This window comes from Castor canadensis, chromosome 6 (genome assembly GCF_047511655.1).
Source record: "Castor canadensis chromosome 6, mCasCan1.hap1v2, whole genome shotgun sequence".
Lineage (NCBI taxonomy): Eukaryota > Metazoa > Chordata > Mammalia > Rodentia > Castoridae > Castor > Castor canadensis.
The window spans coordinates 27,501,696-27,518,488 of NC_133391.1; the positions used below are offsets into that span (position 1 = coordinate 27,501,696).

Sequence of the window (16,793 nt, forward strand, 5' to 3'; positions counted from 1 at the left end):
ACTAACCATTTGTCTAGTTCCTGGTCCCCTTCTCCTATTGCCTCAGTTGCTTTAAAGTATCTGCATTAGTTTCTCTGCATTGAGGGCAACAAATGCTATCTACTTTTTTGGGTGTCTTACCTATCCTCATACCTCCCTTGTGTGTTCTCACTTTATCATGTGATCAAAGTCCAATCCCCTTGTTGTGTTTACCCTTGATCTAATGTCCACATATGGGGAAGAACATATGATTTTTGGTCTTTTGGGCCAGGCTAACCTCACTCAGAATGATGTTCTCCAGTTCCATCCATTTACTTGTGAATGGGAAGATTTCATTCTCCTTCATGGCTGCATAAAATTTCATTTTATATAAATACCGCATTTTCTTAATCCATTCGTCAGTAGTGAGGCATCTTGGCTGTTTCCATATCTTAGCTATTGTGAATAGTGCTGCAATAAACATGGGTGTGCAAGTGCCTCTCGAGTAACCTGTGTCACATTGTTTTGGGTATATCCCCAAGAGTGGTATTGCTGGATCATATGGTAGATTTATGTTTAGATTTTTAAGAAGCCTCCAAATTTTTTTCCAGAGTGATTGTACTAGTTTGCATTCCCACCAGCAGTGTAAAAGGGTTCTTTTTCCCTGCATCCTCGCCAACACCTGTTGTTAGTGGTGTTGCTAACGATGGCTATTCTAACAGGGGTGAGGTAGAATCTTAGTGTGGTTTTAATTAGTATTTCCTTTATGGCTAGAGATGGTGAGCATTTTTTCATGTGTTTTTTGGCCATTTGAATTTCTTCTTTTGAGAAATTTCTCTTTAGTTCACTTGCCCATTTCTTTATTGGTTCATTAATTTGGGGAGAATTTAGTTTTTTGAGTTCCCTATATATTCTGGTTATCAGTCCTTTGATGTGTAGCTGGCAAATATTTTCTCCCACTCTGTGGGTGTTCTCTTCAGTTTAGAGACCATTTCTTTTGTTGAGCAGAAGCTTTTTAGTTTTATGAAGTCCCATTAATCTATGCTATCTCTTAGTTGCTGAGCTGCTGGGGTTCTATTGAGAAAGTCCTTGCCTATACCTATTAGTTCCAAAGTATTTCCCACTCTTTCCTGTACCAACTTTAGAGTTTGAGGTCTGATATTAAGATCCTTGATCCATTTTGAGTTAAAATTGACAATACCTGTCTTCACACTATACTACAGAGCTGTAGTAAGCAAAACAGCATGGTACCAGCACAAAAAACAAACATGTAGACCAATGCCACACAATAGAAGATATGGAAATAAGCCCAAGTAGCCACATCCATCTGATTCCCAACAAAAATACCAAAAGCATGCATTGGAGGAAGGACTGCTTCTTTAACAAGTGGTTTTGGAGAAACTGGATATCCATATGTAGAGTGCTGAAACTAGATCCCTATCTCTCTATATAAAAATCAATTCAAAATGGATCAAAAACCTTAACATAAGACCCCAAACTTCAAAACTATTAGAGGAAACACTTCAAAATACAGACAGAGGCAATGACTTTCTCAATAGGACTCTGATAGCTCAGGAAATAAGAACAAGAATTCACAAACAAGACTTAATCAAACTTAAAAGTTTCTGCACAGCAAATGAACTGTCAACAGAGTGAAGATGATCTACAAAATGACAGAAAATCTTTGCCAGCTATTCACTCAACAGATTAACATCTAGAATGTATAAAGAATCCAAAAAATTAAGTAACAAAGGAGAAAGTAACCCTGTAATTAAATGGACAAGAGAACCGAACAGACATTTTCAAGTGCAGAAGTACAAATGGCCAATAAACACATGAAAATTGTGCAACACTTTTGGACATTAGGGAAATTGAAATCAAATCTACATTGAGATTCCACCTCTCCCCAGTCAGAATGACTATCATGAAGGAAAAAAAAAAGCAAGTGCTAGGGAGGATGTGGAGAGGAGGAACCCTTATACACCGCTGATAGAACTGTAAATTAGTTAAGCCACTATGGAAACCAGTATGGACGTTCCTCAAAGAAATGAAAAGTAGGTCTTCCATATGATCCAGTCATATTACTTCTGAGTATACACCCCAAACTGGCCAGCCTGGACAAATACCCCCAAAGCCAGTTTACTGTAGTGATACCATGTTTGTTATGGCAGTATTCACAATGGCCAAATTATGGAATCAGTCTAGATGCCCATTAACAGATTGAATGGATAAGGAAAATGTCTATAGACACAATGGGATTTTATTCAGCCATTTTATGAAGAATAAATTGATGTCATTTGCAGGAAAATGTACGGAACTAAGGATCATCATGTTAAGTGAAATAAGCCAGTTCATTACACACAAGTGTGGAAATATCACAATGAAACACCTTACTGTGTATCATTAATATACACTAATAAAAAATTATAAATAAATAAGTATATATTCATTGTAACCACATATGTAAATATCACAATGTAATCCCCCCCCCGCACAACTATTATATGCTAATAACTTTTTTTAAAAAAGAAACAGTCAAAAAATAAGTTTATATTCAAGTCAGGTCTAATCTTCTTAGATAAAATTAGCTATGTTAGATATAATTTCATTTTTTTCAAAACATCCAACTGATTATTCCAATAGCTTTGTATTTCTCAGGGTTCTTCAGAGATGTTTAGAAAGAATGATAATAAGGGATCTGTTATGGAAATTGGTGGAAGCCAGTAGCGTAACTCTCAGTCAACTCAGTCTTGAGGTTGATGGTCTGGGAGTCTGGAGTTTTGAAGTCTGAGAGCAAAAAGAAAATGGATCTCTAACTCCAGAAGACAGAATGAACTAAACTTCCTCTGCTTTTTTGTTCTATTTGAGTTGTCAGCAAATTGAAAAATGACACCCATATTACTAAGAGCTCTCTTCTTTACTCATCCCATTGATTCAAATAGTAATGTTGCCTGGAGGTGTGGCTCAAGTGATAGAGTGCCTGCTTCACCAGGGTAAAGCCCTAAATTCAAACCCTGGTACCACCAAAAAAATAAATAAATAAAAGGATACTTCAAATAATAATGCCTTCCCCAAACACCCTCACATGCACATCCAGAAATGATGTCTTACCAGATATCTGGGCATCCCTTAACCTGAACTGTGTTCTTCAGATGCACACTATCCACATCCCTGGGGGCTCCTTAGAAACTCAGAGTTCCAGCCCCAAGCCCAGGTCTACTCAGCTGGAAACTTCATTTGAACAAGGTCCTTGGGTGACTCACTTTAAAGTCTGAAAAATTGCTGTTTCCCCAATGCTGGCCAATCATCAAAGTCACCTTGGAGAGTTTTTAAAGTAGTGAGTCTTAGCTAGGCACCAGTGGCTCATGCCTGTAATTCTAGCTACTTGGGAGACTGAGACTGGGAAGATGACAGTTTGAAGCCAGTGTAGACAAACAGTTTGTGAGACCTTATCTTCAAAGTAACTGGGGTAAAATTGACTAGAGGTATGGCTCAAGTGGTAGAGAACCTGGGCAAAGCCCAAGTTCAAATCCCAGTCCCACCAAAAGAAAAAAAAACAAAAGTACTCAGTATTACATTCTGCCCATAGAAATTCTCATTTACTTAGTCTGAAATGATCTAAATCTCTTTGTCTTTAAAACCTCAATGCTCAGCCAAATTCAGGAAACAATTTATAAAATGTTTTCATGAGTAATGCCCATATATGAATTCCAGCAAATGGCAATAGCTGCTTAGTTGTACCCAAGAAAGAGCTCTGCTTTAATGTGACAGATGCAGATGCATCTTTGAAGCACTTAAAAAAACATACCCTTTGGAGGTAAATATTAGTTCTACAGGAAGGAAAATTGTGACTAGAGATATGAAGTAATTTGTTCAAAATCACATTGTTTATAATTAAATCCAGGACTAAGGGTTGAATTTAACATCCTGCCTCAAAATAAGATTCTTTCCTAGGCCAGAGCTAGTCTTTCTTTGTTTCTGTCTTGTCAATCACTTACATAGAATCAATTACATTAAATCAATTACACAGAAAACTTTCTTTACATTCAGCAAAGCCCTAAATGTGTTGTGCTCTCTGATTGGGGCACTGACGTTAGGAGGTAAGTAAAAGGTCTTATTCCACAATAATTCTTGTATCCCCCCTTGGCAGGTAAGTAAATGGACTATCTAAAATCCAAGTTACATTTTTTTCTTTCAATCAAAGCTATAATTATGGGATACAATTTACTAAACTCTAAATTCTAAATTTGAATATTATTGCCAAAATTCTTGCAGAGAAATGGGGTTGTAGCTCAAACTTAACATGTATGAGACCCTGGGTTCAATTCCCCACACACACATGCAAATCATACAGAAATAAAATCCTATAATCCCACCTTGACACTTGTATTTTTTGTTGGTCACTTCTAGTTTAGAGCTCATGTATTTATATAGTGACAATTACTAAAACTTCAGCTTCAATCTCTCAAAATCTCCCCTTCAAACACAGATCATGGTGACATGAAGTCACTGAATTCAAACTGATCAAAAAGACAACAGCACAGGCAAGGAAGGAGAGAGTCTTAAGGCTCACAGAGCAAACTCGTGTTTGCAGCCTGAACTTGGTTTGGAGTTCACCTTCAATGCCGACATACTTTCTGCACATTCTCCTCCATTCCTGAACACTGTTCCATTTTATTTAGATTGTAAAGGTGGGTAGAAAGTCTGCAGTTTGTAGTGATTCTGAATCTGCTGCCATCTCCAGACTTTAAAAACTATGCAATTTTAATAAAAATAACTTGACTTACTTAAGTATTTCCTCTCCCCTCAAGCAACTGTCTGACCTATTTTTTAGGAGAACATGGATTAAGAGAGTGATTTTAAAAATGGTGGCAGAGAAAAACTGATGTGGGTTTGAATCTCTTTGTCAGCTATTCCACTTGTACCAGAACAACTTTGATCAACCTATCATCTATCTATTTATCTATATTCATAGATTTTTTTTGGCAGTACTGGGGTTTGTACTCAGGGTCTTGCACTTGTGAGGCAAGCCCTCTACCACTTGGGCCATGCCCCAGTCCTTTTTGCTTCAGTTATTCTTTGAATAGGGTCTCACATTTTATGACCAGGTCAGCCTGGACCATGATCTTTCTATTTAAGCTTCCTGTGTTGCTGGGATGACAGTGCACACTACCATGCCTAGCTTCTCTTTTGGTTGAGGTAGAGTCTCTTGAACTTTTTTGCCCCTGCTAGCCTCGAACTGCAATTCTCCCAATCTCTGCTTCCCAAGTACATAGGATTATATATGTTTTTATTTACATGTTATATATTTATGTTAAAATTTTTAGGTGTTTTATGATTTTAAACATTTTGAAAATAGGCCTGATGATAGGACTTAGCAAAGAGTGGGATGTGGAAAATGCAGGAGAGATGGGTGACAAGGAAAAGTGCGAGTCCCAACATTTCTGCATCTTACTGTTTGCAAGGCCTATATTTGGAGATGTCTGGACCACTCTTTTCACCAAGGTCTAAACCTGCCAGGGCATTGTTTTCCTGTAGGTGGTATCCATTTTATACTGCTTATTTCTGGTTGTACAATAAAATAATTTGTTCTCTCTTAATTTTTTTAGTCATCAGAAAGCATAAGAGCATGTCCTGTAGGATCCTTTCCCAGAACCTTAAAACCACATTTACTTTCTCCTAACTAAGGAAAAGAAATCTATGTGTCATAGGTTCCACAAACCTGAAATTCTTAGGTCCTAGTGAAAAGCAAAACTCAATAAAATTTTAGCAAATCTAACCAAACATTTTATAAAAGGAATACATCATGACCAAATTGAATTTATTCCACATATGCAAGCTGACTCAGTATTCAAAAATCAATAAATGTGATTCACCACAACTGGCTGAAGAAGAAAAATCATATGATCACCATCACTGACAAAGAAAAAAGAAATCAACAAAATTCAACTTCCATCGTAATGAAATCTCTCAGTACACTAGGAAAAGAGGGAAACTTTTCCAACCACATAAAGAGCATCTACAACTCACCTATAATCAGCATCATATCCTTGGATAAAATAATGCTTTCCATCAAGATCAGAAAAAAGGCAAAGATATTACCAGTTTCATTTAACACAGTACTGGAAGTTTTAGTTGCTATGGTAATGAGGCTTGAAAAGGAAACACACAAATTGGAAAGGAAGAAATCAGTTTGTCTTTATTTGTAAATTACATTATGATGATGTAGAAAATTCCAAGGAGTCTATAAGACAACCAAACACTAACAATAAAAACACTTGGAAAATTCCATGTAGACATACATTAACTTATTTTAAATTTACATGGAAAAGGAAAGGCTTAAGGTTTTTCTCTTTTTGTTTTTTTGGTTTTTTTTTTGCTTTTTAATTTTTTTATAGTTGGTGTACTGGGAGTACATTGTGACATTTACAAAAGTTCTTATAATATATCATAGTATAACTCACCCCTTCATCATTCTCCTTTATCCCTCCCCCTTTCCTGGAATAGTTTGAACAAGTCTCATTTGTCCATTTACATACATAAGTACACAATATTGCCACCATATTTACCATTTACCTCCTACACCTTTTCCTTATATCTTCCCCCCGTCCTACTGGAACCTAACCCAGTACAGAACCTGTTTTGCCTTCATGTTCTCCATTTTTGCAAACAAAAAAAAAAGACATTTCATTTGTTTAAAATAGCTTCATTGTGACATTTCTATGTATATATGTATTAACCTGAATTGGTCTTTATTTTTCAAAGTAATTTTGAGAAATAAGAATAAATTTGGTGATCACACGTTCTGATATTCAAACTTAGCGTAGAGCTAAAGAATTTAAGAACATACAGTTCTGAAAAAAAGACAGACACAAAGGTCAACAGAATAGAAAATAGAGCACAGAAATTGGCCCACAGATATTTGTCCAATTAATTTTTGACAAAGAAAAGGAATTCACTAGTGGAATTATTGACTTTTCAATAACTAGTGTAGGAGAAACTGAGTAGTCATTGACAAAAATGACCCTTAATCTGTATCTCCATACCTGAAACAAAAATTAACTTATACAAAAACAGCTCATGGACTTGAATGTGCAGTGTAAAACTGTAGCGTTTACAGAAGTTAACACGGGATGAAATATTTCAGACTTAGGACTAGCCAAAGAGTTCTTAGACTTGACACAAGAAGCATTAATCAATAAGAGGAAAAATTTATAAATTACACTTCATCTAAATTAAGAGCTTTGGTCTTCAAAATATCTTGTTAAAAGGCAAGTGGGAGAAAATACCAAGTCACAGAAAACCTTTGCCTATCACATATCTGATAAAAGTTTCCTTTCGAGGGCTGGAGGTGTGGCACAAATGGTAGAGTATCGGCCCTGCAAGTGTGAAGCCCTGAGTTCAGACCCCAGGACCATCAAACAAAAAGCTTTCTTTCTAGAAACACATTACTAGCAATTGGTGAAATTCAAATTAAAATCACAATTACATATCAGTATAAATTATTAGAATATAAAAAATAGTGCTGCTGGATGTGATGGTGCACACCTGTTATCCCACCACTTGGCAGGAGGATTGTGAGCTTGAGGCCAGACTGGGCTACATAGTGAGACCCTGTCTCAAACAACTGAACCAAAACATTTTTATGTATAAGTAGATGCTAATATGGTACATATTGCTAACACCAATGCTGCTGAGAATGTGAAGAAACTGTATCACTCATGCATTGCTGTGATAAATGCAGAATGTTAGATCTACTCTGGAAAACAGTTTGGTAGTTAAATAAAAAACTAAACATGAAAGTATCATATAGCCTAACAGTTACACTCCCAGGCATTTATCCCAGGGAAATGAAAACTTAGGTTCACACAAAATTCTGTATACAAATGAGCATAGCAACTTTGTTTGCCATAGCAAGACATGAGAAAAATACCAGCTGTCTTTCAGTAGCTGAAATAGTCAAAATCTGTGACATCTATAACATGAAATACTATCAACAATAAAATGTGTGAAATATCAATGTATACAATTTGAATGAATTTCCAGAGACTTATACTCATTAAAAACATTTAATTCCCAAAGGTACAATTACATTTCTAGGACATTCTGTGGTACTCAGGGCTTTGAGCAAGCTAGACAGGTGCTCTAGAGCTTGAATCACACCTCCAGCCCCTTTTGTTCTGATTTTTTTTGGAAATAGAGTCTTGCTTTTTGCCCAGGCAGACCTGGATCAGGATCCTCCTATTTTATGCTTTCCACTATCACTGAGATGATAGGCACACATCACTATGCCCAGCTATTGTTCAAGATGAGGTCTCATGAACTATCTGCTCAGGCTGGCCTGGAACTGCAATCTTCCTGATCTCAGCCTCCCAAGTGGCTAGGATTACAGGTATGAGCCACTGGTGCCGGGCTTCTAAGACATTCCTAAAATACACAATAAAAGAGAAAAATGGTTGCCAGGGGTTAAGGGAGAGGGAGGAGGGGTCAGGGTGAGGAAAGAGGACATGACTGCTAAACAGGCAATGCAAGGAATCTCTGTAGTGATGAAAATGCACAGTATGGATATTTTGGCTTTGATGCTGTACTGCTATGATTGGCATACAAGGTAGGTGTGTACCCCATGGTTCCTGTGCTAGAAGCCTGGTCCTCAGTATGGTGATGTGCAGAGGTGGTAGTGGAACCTGTCAGAGGTGGGGCCTTGTGAAAAGTGTTCAGGTCATTCATAGCACCACCCTGGAGGTTAATGTCGTTCTGATGGGATGCTGCTTATTCTCATGAGAGAGTTAGTACAAAAAAGAGCAAGCCTGGACCCTGAATGTCTCTGGCTTCTTGTCTCGCTGTGCTATCTCTTTCAGGGACTCTCACCATGATTCACTGCCATCTTGTGAGGTAACCAGAAGACTAACCACAGCAGAGGCTAGCACCATGCTCTTGAATCTCCAGAACTCTGAGGTACATAAAACTCTTTTCTTTATAAAGAATGCAGTCTCAGGTGTTTTGTGATAACGGCAAAAAATGGACTAACACACACACACAGTATATATAGGTATAAAGTGTGTATATTATCATTGGGAGAATTTGCTACCTAGGACTTCTCTCTTATTACTACATGTGAATCAATAATAATCAAAACATTTTTAAAATTAAAGTAAAATACATGACATCTATATTGTCATGTATTTACTTCAATACAAAAAACAACACAGAATGAGCACTATTGTATACATCACATCACTGGAAATTTATATATATATATATATATATAGAGAGAGAGAGAGAGAGAGAGAGAGAGAGATTATCTAGAAGCCAAGAGTCTTGGTTTGGTTTTTAGTTTTTCCATATGAGTGGGAAATATAGAGAGAGAGAATGATCATTGGTTGAGGATATTTATCAACTTTTTTCAGCATTCCTTAACCCTCCCCTCCTGGATGAGCTAACTGTAAAGTACAATTTCTACATTGACTCTCTGAGTCCCCCCGATGACAACAGCTCCAGTTGATTAAGCATCATGATTATGATGACTTCCATTCCCTTTCTCAATTTCCCATTCTCACCTGTTTTGCTCTGTTTTGTTTTGTTTTTCTGGAATCACCACCTCCCTATCAAACTTCTTGCATTGAAGTCCTTTTATTAGGGTCTTTTTCTGAAGAATTCAAAATGTGGCATTTAGCCTTTAAATCTAGGTGTTAACTTTGATGGACTTGGGATGGTCTCTTCTCTGTCTGGTGTTTTTGCACTTCATATATCCTTACCTAGACCTCGGAAGTATGAGACCTGAGGTCTCATTGTTTTCTTCTGTTTGCTTCGACCTCATGAGAAATGAGTAAAGTACCAGTGGGAGCATTCCAAGTTCTAGTGTGACCCCTCACTCCCATTCCCACTCCATTAACTCCCTGGGCTTAGTTGAGACAAACAGCTTTGCTGGCTCAATTTTTTTTTTCCTAGATAAATACAGATGGCAGGTACCTGCCTTACTGCCATAGAGGACTTGTAAGAATAAAAGGGGAAAGTGATTGGCAAATAATAAAGCATGGTAAAATGTTAAATCAGAACTTTTTTACCTTCATTTTCATGGGAAAAATTCTCTCTGAAATCCCAGTGGCCTGGTGTGACTGGCAGCAGACAGGGATGAGCTCTGACTCACCCATTTAACCTTTTTTCCTTTAAGACTTGCTGAGCATTCCACCAACGCACACTGCTTTTGTAAGCAGTGTAAGTCTGGTTGTGTTCTAGCTTGTTAGGAACATCAAGATAGCTAGCTCCCTTTTCACAAAACCTGCCCCAATGTAATTTTGTGTTCACTCACAGCCAGAAAAGGAGCTTCAGCTTTGTCAAAAGCAGTCACATGTTTATTTTGTTGCTTTGTGTGAGTCTCTAACAAAGGCTCAGAGGTTTATGAATTTTCCCCTTCCTACATTCACTGAAAGAGACATATTATTTTCCCTCTCTTTTAAATTCAAAGGGAAAATATTGCCCAAGGCACAGACTACTGATTATCAGATACTCATTTTTCCTTTAGCTTTCCTCCTGCTGTGGCTTAATGTAAAGTTAATGAAGCCAAAACTCTCACACACTCTGAGTTTTAAATAACTGTGACAAAGGTCTCTCTTATACTCCTCAGCTGAAGTGGCGTGGATCTTTTGAAATGAGGAAGCACTCTAGGGGTTCAAAATTTGAGAAATGTTTGGTGTGTCAGGAAACAAATTGGGACTCCAAAGTCTTTCCCCACTCTTCCAAATTCTGTTTTTACATTCTCTAAGAGGCAGTAGGAACTCTGCCATCAAAGAGCCTTTTATATTGCACTTTTATTTAATAACTGTACGGTCTTCAGTAACAGACTTCATCCTTGTGATCCTTCATATGAAAAATGGGGATAATAATGATGACGTCTACTGCTAGTCTATGGATCTGGAAAGTTCCTTAAAGGCCCATGGGTTAATGGCTTGCTCCCCAGTAAATGGCATTATTGTGAGTTTGTAGAATCCTTAAGAGGTGGAGCCTAGTAGCAGGCTGTAGGTCATTGGGGACTTAACCTTTAAAGAGACTGTGGGACCCCAGTCTCATCCTCATTTTCTCTTTTGCTTTACAGCTATGAGGTGAATGGTTGAGCTCTACCACATGTTTCTGCCATGATGTATGGCTTTGCCCAAAATGACAGAGCTAAGGAACCATGATTGGAAACCTCTAAAACTGTGAACCAAATAGCCCTTTTCTCATTATAAGTTGATTACCTTAGGTATTTATTATAGTAAAGAAATCTGACTAACACACCTATCTCATGAATAGCAATCTTTAGCTCCTAGCACACAGTAAGTAGGCTTTCAACAAATGGTTACTGCTGTTATCATTATGGTAATCATCAGTAGTGTTAATATTGTTTTGTCAAAAGTAATGTTATGGTCATTAGGATTTTCCTCTTAGCAGATGTGCTATTAGCTATTAGCTAGCACTTTTCCTTTATTTAAATGGCAGGTTATTTAATTTGAGTATCAATGGCACTTCACAGAAATCCAAATTTTCATGAATATTCTAAAAATCACCAATCCTTCCCCTGTAATACTTGACACTGCCAATCAATGCCAAGGAAAAAGCAACTGCCTAAGTTTCACTGATGTCATCTTTGTCTTAATATTCTTGTGTTCAGTATCATCTGAGATCCTTCAGAAAGCAACCATCTATGGTAAATAAACTACTTGCTTACCTGTCTTCAGGAGTTGAAGAGTAGTTCTAAAACACTCAATAAGACGGTACATTATTGTTAAATTTATTCACATTGTTGTACCAGAAATCTGCAGAACTTTCTTATCTTGCAAAATTGAAATGCTATACACATTGAACAACCACTCCTACTTCGTCCTCTCCCCAGTCCTGGGGAGCCACTGTTCCATTTTGTATTTCTATGATTTTGACTACTGTAGACTCTTCACGTAAGTGGACTCATACATCGTTCATGTTTTTGTGACTGGCTTATTTTGCTTAGTACAACGTCCTCAGAAGTCATCTGTGTCATAGCATATAGTATAATATAATCTATCTGTGTCATATCATACAGCATAATATCCATCTGTGTTATAGCATATACTACATGTTATAAAATGTGTTTATAATCATGCTTTTGGTGTTTTGTCAAAAGATTAAGAATCCAATAGCACATATAAATCATATAATTTCAAGGTAAATTAGAAATAATAAGGATTTCCTCATCTATTCTGTGAGTTGCCTTAACATGGAAGAGACAATTTTACTTATTAGAAATTATTCAGTAATAGGGAACCCACTAACTCTGAGGGAAACTACCCCATTTTTCAATAAATATCACCATTTAGGGAGATTCTAGATTTGACAGAAATAAGGCAAACATCCGATGCCAGTTTAGAGAACTGATTTTCTTTAGATCTTTATGGAATTCTTCAAGTCACCTTTGTCTTTCTGGTAATTAGCCATTTTACTCCTGTATCATTTAATTGTGGTTACTTCTTAATTATTTCCAAATAAGATGCTTTCGCAAACAAATTTTAGCAAATTTCAGCTCTCTGGTTTTGGGGAAAGAAAAGAGGGAGACGTATAAAAGAGGAGGGTTAGAACTCATCCCCATAGTTCAAGAAGAATTAACCTAGAAGGTAACACCCACGCACAGGAAATCAATGTGAGTCAATGCCCTGTATAGCTATCCTTATCTCAACCAGCAAAAACCCTTGTTCCTTCCTATTATTGCTTATACTCTCTCTTCAACAAAATTAGAGATAAGGGCAAAATAGTTTCTGCTGGGTATTGAGTGGGAGGAGAGGGAGGGGGCGGAGTGGGTGGTAAGGGAGGGGGTGGGGGCAGGGGGGAGAAATGAACCAAGCCTTGTATGCACATATGAATAATAAAAGAAAAAGGAAAAAAAAAAACTCATCCCCAAAGGCCAGAAACAAAGAAAAAGCAGTCTGGTGTCTATGGCTGATTGTTCCCTCCTACACTACTACATTTTATTGTAATTAAATTCTCAGTTTCCAACTTAGTACAATTGTAATCTCCAACAGCATTTCATAAATAGAAAACCTGAAGCATGTGTTCACACAATTTCTAGCATATATTAATTGAACAAAGCAAGGAGTTTCATTATGGCATTTCCATACATTCATATAATGTAATTTGACCATAGTCACCCTCTGGATTACTCTTTCTTACCTCTCCTTCCTCTCCCCCCTTTTCCTCCTCCACACCCCTAATACTCACCTTTCACTATCGTATTCTTTTTTTTTAACCCCCTAGATTTCATATATAGAAGAAAACATAAAATACTTGTCTTGGTGAGACAGACTTATTTCATCCAACATGGTGATATCCAGTTCCATCCATTTTCCTATAAATGATATAATTTAATTCTTCACAGCATAATAAAATCCCACTGTGTATATATACCACATTTTCTTTATCTATTCATCCATTGATGGGCTGATTCCATAACTTGGCTATTGTGAAATAGTGCTATTATAAATATGGGTGTACAGGTGTCTCTATAGTAAGGGGACCTCAAAAATGGATCAAAATCTTAATTTAAGACCTGAAACTTTTAAACCACTGGAGGAAAACATAAGGAAAAAACACTTTAATTTATAAGCATCAGCAACAACTTTCTGAATAGGACTCCAATAGCTCAGGAAATAAGAGTGAGAATTCACAAATGGGATTGCATTACATTAAAAGCTTCTGCACAGCAAGAGAAACCATCAACAAAGTGAAGAGACATCAAACAGAATAGAAGGAAACTTTTGCCAATTATTCACTCAACAGGGGATTAATACCCAGAATATACAAAGAACTCAAATAAATTAAACAGCAAAAGAACAAATAATCCCATCAATAAATGGACAAATGAACTGATGCAGTACAAATATGAAGTACATGAAAAAATGTTCAACATATCTAGCCAGGAGGGAAATGCAAATTAAAACTACATTTGGATTCTACCTCACCCCAGTCAGCTTGGCTATCATTAAGAAAAAGAAAATAACAAATGTTGTTGAGGATGTGAGGGTTGAGGAGGAAGAAACTCTAACACTGCTGGTGGGAATGTGAATTAGTGCAGCCACTGTGCAAATCAGTATGGAGGTTCCTCAAAAAATTAAAATAGATCTTCCCATGCGATCCAAGCCACACCACTCTGGGTATATACCCAAAAAGAACCCACACACTTTTATTTGTAGTTTGGTAAACAGAAAATTTGAAACTAAGAAAAGATGGTGTCTAGTTTCCTCTGTAAATAGGATATAGGAACAATGCAGTCTTTGTGCTCATGCCTACACTTCGCAATCCTGCCAGACATAGTCCAGTAAAAACTGGGTTAATCCTAGCTGATATGTTTCTTCCTTTTGGCCAGGTGCGAAAGTCTGGACTCCAGAGGGCAAACATGTTGAGTTACTTTTACTAGGGTTGAACAAATAAGCACTAAATCTTTCCTGAAAACTTGAACTGCTCCCCAACATGACCGCTTCAGAATTTCCAAAAGGTTTTGTTGCCTCAGGTTTTCAAACTGGTGGGTTTTCTTTTGTTCTTCTCCTGTGTACTAACCATCTTAGTCTTAAATGGAAAAAAAATGTTTTGAGAAAGATTTTATCAGCTCTCCACTTAGCATATGGTTTTAAAAATTTATGATTATTTGGTGTTCAGAGTTACCTGAAATATTTCTCTAAGTTTTTGCTAGGCATGGATCCTTTGCATTATGGAGCACAAGCGATTATAGACTTATCATGGCCTCAATAGCAAGACAGATGAAGATTTCCTTTTTGAGAAAACACGTTAGAGTACACTGTGGTTAACAAAAATCTTTTGGTATGGGAGATGCTAACTGTTGGATTCTACCCTTCCCTGGACTCAGATAAAATCTGACACTCCTGGGTACCCCTCATAGCTATACCGATGCCCAGGATCTAAGGTGAGGCTATGAGGCATGATCTAGACTTCGCCAAACTGTTTGATGCTGCTCTGGACCAGACCTAACTCTTTACTCCCATTTTCTGCAGGTTAAATTACCTCCTATCAGCCCTCTGCCTTCTATGTGAGGCCCAGCTATACAAAAATAACAATTCTAGACACTTTTATAAAGAATACATTACTAAGTATGTTCCCATGTATTACCTTAACCCAATAAACAGAACCTGAGATAATCAGGTCTGGAAAGATAACTGCAGTTTGTAGATAAGGAAACAAGAGCAGGGTGTGATGGTACGTGCCTATAATCTCAGGTACTCTGGAGGCAGAGGCAGGAGGATCGTGAGTTTGAGACCAGCCTGGGAAAAGTGAGCAAGACCTTATCTCAAAAACAAAATAAAAACAAAAGTTGCCAGGCACTAGTGGCTCGTGCCTATAATCCTCGCCACTGGGTAGGCTAAGATTAGGAGGATCACAGTTTGAAGGGACAGGGGAAATAATTCACAAGACCCATCTCCAAAATTACCAGTGCAAAAGGGACTGCAGGTGTGGCTCAAGTGGTAGAGTGCCTGCTCTGTAAACTGGAAGCCCTGAGTTCAAACTCAGTCCAAAAAGAATTCATTAATAGTAATAATAATAATAATAATAATAAAATAAAACAAAACCAAAAAGAATGGGAGTATAGCTCAAGTGGTAGAGTACTTAAGCAGGAGGCCCTGGGTTCAATACCCGGTACTACAAAAATAAAAAATAAGTAAGATAGATGAATAGCCTCGAGACCAGAACTTTGGTTTTCTGACCTTCTGTTGTATCTCCCCGCTCTGGCTATCAGTGTAAGCCTGACAGTGAAGGCCATGTTGCTTTCAGTGTTTCTTATCCCTCTCAGTTGTCTTTCTTTGGATCTCCTGCTCCTGTCTCCTCAACTGGTCTTTGCCTTGTGATAGCCACTTCAAATCTATTCTTTCTGGCTACTTCCTGATGCTTCCTGAGCTGCTGATTTTCCTAAGTTCACCAAACCTCATTCTCTGAACGCTCTGGAACCGACTCACAAGGAGCTGATAGGAGATAGTGCTTAGTGCAGTAGCTCTCAACCAGGGTGAGTCCTCCACTTCCCCACCCCTATCCCCGCCCCTACCCTACCCCCGCCACCATGGGAGACATTTGGCAGTGTCTGGAGACATCTCAGTGATACTGGGGATAACACTTAGAACACAGGCAAGGGATGCTGCCTAATATCCTCTAAAGACAGGACAGTGCTCCAGCACAAGAATTACCTAGCACCAAATGGCAATAGTGCCTCAAGTGTCTCTCCAAGGTTGACAAAACTTGGCTTAGAGCATTAACCCATCCCACAATGACTGTTACAAGCCTTTACCCAAAAAGAAGGACCAAGAGGCCTTTCTGTCAGGGAAAGACAGTAGATCTCAGCACAGCATGTGTGTAACAGGCTGGCTCCTTTAGCCAGGTCACAGAAGAATTGATTACTTGCAGTATGTTTACTGGCAATTCTTGGAGCTACATGAACTTTACAAGTTGTTCTGTAGCAACATAGCAAAGACTTATTGTGAAGCAGAAAAGAGAACATGACCATAGTTGCCCACCACAGAGATGATGGAATTATGTCATGAGTGTGCCCTCAGTGGGACTCCTTCTTTGAAAGGTGAGCTCTGGGCAGATGTGCGCCAAGCAACGTGAGGCGATTATATAATGGATAACAGCCTTAAAGATTAAAATATGACCATATTTTTAGTGTCGTATCCTATGCCTTAGTGAGGAATACATTTCAGAGATGAGAGCTTCAATGTGAGATCAATGATTTATTCTTTCCAATTCTATCAGTGCCTTTGACCAAATTCTATTCCAACTACTGAAAAAAAAAATTTTAAAACTCATTCTGGGCTCTGTGCCATGTAAAT

At 37.8% G+C, this 16,793-nt stretch overlaps 1 long non-coding RNA gene across 1 annotated transcript in view; it reads right to left on the minus strand.

The window, feature by feature from the left end:
* Positions 1 to 10,087, minus strand: part of LOC141424028 (uncharacterized) — a 116,101-nt gene extending 106,014 nt beyond the window's left edge. Inside the window, exon 1 of the long non-coding RNA XR_012448827.1 lies at positions 10,023 to 10,087. This is a non-coding gene — a long non-coding RNA (uncharacterized lncRNA). The remainder of the gene's footprint in view (positions 1 to 10,022) is intronic.
* Positions 10,088 to 16,793: the final 6,706 nt, after the last annotated feature.